General features: G+C 40.1%; 1 pseudogene; it reads left to right on the top strand.

The window, feature by feature from the left end:
• LOC102991136 (anaphase-promoting complex subunit 13-like) overlaps window positions 1-1,389 on the top strand; it is a 9,162-nt pseudogene extending 7,773 nt beyond the window's left edge.
• Window positions 1,390-4,396: the final 3,007 nt, after the last annotated feature.

Here is a 4,396-nt window from a genome sequence, read left to right on the forward strand (position 1 = left end):
CTCCATACTGTTCTCCATAGTGGCTGTATCAATTTACATTATTCCCACCAGCAGTGCAAGAGGGTTCCCTTTTCTCCACACCCTCTCCAGCATTTATTGTTTCTAGAGTTTTTGATGATGGCCAATCTGACCGGTGTGAGATGATATCTCATTGTCGTTTTGATTTGCATTTCTCTAATGATTAATGATGTTGAGCATTCTTTCATGTGTTTGTTGGCGATCTGTATATCTTCTTTGGAGAAATGTCTATTTAGTTCTTCTGCCCATTTTTGGATTGGGTTGTTTGTTTTTTTGTTATTGAGCTGCAAGAGTTGCTTATAAATTTTGGATATTAATCCTTTCTCAGTTGCTTCGTTTGCAAATATTTTCTCCCATTCTGAGGGTTGTCTTTTGGTCTTGTTTATGGTATCCTTTGCAGTGCAAAAGCTTTTAAGTTTCATTAGGTCCCATTTGTTTATTTTTGTTTTTATTTCCATGAGTCAGTACTTTCTATCAACGCACAGGAGTAAAAATACAGGATCTTGTTTTGAAAAACAAAACTAACTGAGTCACCCATTCTGCAGTTATGGAATATCGTTTTTAGACCTCAAAGAAAAGTCCCTGATGTAGGGGAAAGGGATTCCCAAGACCACATCTCAATAAATATTTCTTAATAATTCAGAAAAGGGAAGGAGTGAGGAAGGGAGGAAAGGAGAGGAGAGGGAGAAAGAGAGCATTCCTTTGTCATAAATACTTCTTTTGCTAGGAAGGATATAGAAGTAGCCCACCACCAGCCAATACCCAATAGTTTATGGAACCTTCAGCAGGTCACCTAACACCCAAAAACCCTTGGATCACAGGCAGTCTGTGATCTCGTCCACTGGTTAACTTCTTCCTGTTTCTGTCGGCTTGTGCATGAGCCTTCACTGATTATTTGTCTTTGAACATATGAAAAAATGTTTTAAACATTAGTTTTCTCACATCAGGAAAGCTTGCGACTTCTCCAAAAGACCAAGGACAGCAAACATAGAGTCTGCAAAATGCAGTCAATGAACAAGTATTGTGAAAAAAATTAAAAGACTATAAAACACAAATATGTTTTCCATAAAAAGGCAACATCCTGGAGGAGGTGGGCGCTGTGCTGGGCCGGGTACTGATCTGGCAAGATCACAGCTGCAGGAGAACGGACAGTGAGGTACAGAGAGACAGAAGGATCTTGGATTTGACTGATGATGCTTGGCAAGAAGACAAGCTGTCTTGTGAGGATGCTGCGATACCACTGAATGAACTTCCTGCACCTGAAGAGGACAATGGTGGCACCACAGAAATCTTTTAAAGAACAAGAAATGAAGTGGACCAACTGGGCCTTATAAATACCTCCATGAGAACGTTTCCCCCATAGGAAACTGATGTCTGGTTCCTTGTTCATGGACAGATTTTTTTTTCTTAAAAAGGCAACATCCTGGGTGTTATAAGCTCTGGATCATGATTCAGGAGGTCTGAACATTGTTTTCATTTTTGCTATCAATTTACAGCTTAACTTCGAGAAAGATGCCTAGCATTCCTGATGGTCTGGAAAACAGTTTGTAAAAATGAGTTATGATTATCTATAGGAACCAACAAACTGCTCCAACCCCATCCCTCTGGGTAGGGTAGAGTAGAAATAACACTGAGCTGGAAGATCTCAGGTGAATACTTTCAGTCTCTGGGCTTAGTTTCTCATGTGTAAAATGAGGAAAGTTGGATGTGAATCCCTTTAATGTCCCATGTTGAAAAGCCTAGGACACTGGGTTATAGGAGATTAAATGAGCACAGCATCTTTTCTTTCCTTTGGACCCATAGTGATGGTAGTTTTGAAATCCCACACACATAGCTTACAATGTTGCCTGAGCACTGGGAGAGAGACAGCATATGGAGGACCACTCCTGTCATTCTGTAGAGGCTAGATTTGGAATGGCACAGGTCACTTCTGCTTAACATTCCACTGGAGAGAATGTTGTTTCCTGAAACTGCAAGGAAGCCTGGAATGTGCATAGTAGGAGAAGAAAATCTTTTTGTAGTTAGCTAGTAGTCTTTGCCACAGACAATGGGAAAGAATTTAAGTGTGTCAACGATACGTGTAAGAAAAAAGAATACAATTACCTGAACGGCAACTGGAATTAATGACTAAATGATAAATGACCAAAAGGTAAAAAAGGAACTGTGAAGTAATGATTACTATCACATGATATTCTGAAAGATAAAACTAGTCTGATTTTTTTTTAATCTAGCAAAGGAAAGAGTAATTAATAAAAGTCTCTATGGTTGTATGCTTAAAAAAAAAAACACCTAGGACACAAGTAATATGCCCAGATAAAATTAATCAGTTGTTTTCCTTCATCTATTTGATGCTAGCCTGTGTGGGTGTTAGAGCAGAAATGGGAGGTTGACTTTGCAAAGTTAACACCCCAAAATTGCTTTCAAAATATAATTAAGTTGCTTGGCGGAAATCTTCCATTCAGAATCAAAGTACACTTAGAAGATATAAGATGTGGAATAAGTACTGTGCTTTTAGTTAGATAAAAATGGCCAATGGAATGTGATTGTGCATTTTAATAACTAGTATTAAAAAATTCTTGCAGTTTGCACTCTGTGTTTAGATAAGGGAACTTTCCTAAAAAATGTCCTTGTTGCCCCACTAATGTCTTTTGCATTTCTGTGTGAAAATGCTTGTTTCTTTGCCCCAAGGAACCAGAGATATGTCATGTCAATTTAAAATATGGTTGGTACAGGCCTCAGAGTGAGCCCCTGGTGTTTGTTTAAATAGGCCCTTTGATTCGCAAGCAATAAGCCATTCATGACATATGACACTGTAACTGATGTCATAAGAGCAGCTAATTAAGTGTACTTATGCACATGACACTCCATGATGCAAGGGACTCAAAGTACAACCATTATTTCCTGGATACCACAGACTTAATAATTCGGCTGGAATTCATCACGATCTGATTATGCGTTTGGAAATGACCCCTTTGAAGAATGCAAACTGTTAGTTTCTCAAGAAATTTAATTTGGCATTCTTAGCCTTTTCTTTACTTTCTGCAATATTTCCTACACCTTCAATTAAATGAATCAGCCCTGCTACAGTCACTAATTTCTAGTGATTAACAAAAACAGGCCCGTGAGTTTGCTTTGAGCATTTTTTTTTTTTTTTTTTTTTTTGACCGGGGCACGAACCCGCGTCCCCTGCATCGGCAGGCGGACTCGCAAGCACTGCGCCACCAGGGAAGCCCCTGAGCTTATTTCTATTTCAGCCTAAAGCACAGGAAGTCTTGGGTAATGAGCAGCAGCTGAGAATTAAACCTGCTTGACTTGATCAAGACTGTGGCAAATATGCATGGTGATCAAGTGACATCTCCTCTATTTGCTCCGTGACGTGGCTGGGAAATGTAGAAGGGAGCCCAGGGTCAGAGGAGGAGCCCAGGTCTGGAGATCAGGCAGATCTGCATTCAAACCCCAGGCCCTCAGCTTACTAGCTGCGAGACCTCTGACAGCGGGCTGAACCCTCTGAGGCCCACCTTCCTTATCTGTAATTACAGATAACAACACATCCTGTGAAACATTTTTTCCAGAATGGTGATATCAAAACGTACTCCCACCAGCAATGTATAAGATGAGCTCCCCAAATTCATCTACACTTGTATAGTCAGTCTTTTTAATTTTAGCCATTTTGGCATATTGGGGTATTTCTCTGTGGTTTTTTTTTTTTTTTTTTTTTTTTTTCGGTACAAGGGCCTCTCACAGTTGCGGCCTCTCCCCTTTTTTTTTTTTTTTTTTGGTGGTATGCGGGCCTCCCTCTGCTGTGGCCTCTCCCGTTGCGGAGCACAGGCTCCGGAGGCGCAGGCTCGGCGGCCATGGCTCACGGGCCCAGCCGCTCCGCGGCATGTGGGATCCTCCCGGACCGGGGCGCGAACCCGGTTCCCCTGCATTGGCAGGCGGACGCGCAACCACTGCGCCACCAGGGAAGCCCTCTCTGTGGTTTTAATTTGTATTTTTCCAATGACTAATGATGTTGATCACACTTAGTGGCCATTTTAAGATCTTTTTCTGTGGAGTACCTATGCAGGTTCTTTGCCCATTTTTAATTGCATTGTCTCCCTTTTTCTTATTTATTTTTAGGAGTTATTTATGTATTTTGCATATAAGTCCTCTGTCAGATATTATGTGTTTCAAAATCTTGTCCCAGTCTGTGGAGCATTTTCACACTTATGTTATTTTTTGATAAATAGAAGTTCTTAATTTTAATAAACACTAATTTATAAACCTTTTCTTTTATGATTAGTGTATTTTTGTGTCCAGTTTGAGAAATCTTTGCTTATCCCAAAGTACTGAAGATATTTTCCGTTTTTTTTGTAAAGAAGCTTTTTTTTTTAAGTTC

This window comes from Physeter macrocephalus, chromosome 10 (genome assembly GCF_002837175.3).
Source record: "Physeter macrocephalus isolate SW-GA chromosome 10, ASM283717v5, whole genome shotgun sequence".
Classification (NCBI taxonomy): Eukaryota; Metazoa; Chordata; class Mammalia; order Artiodactyla; family Physeteridae; genus Physeter; species Physeter macrocephalus.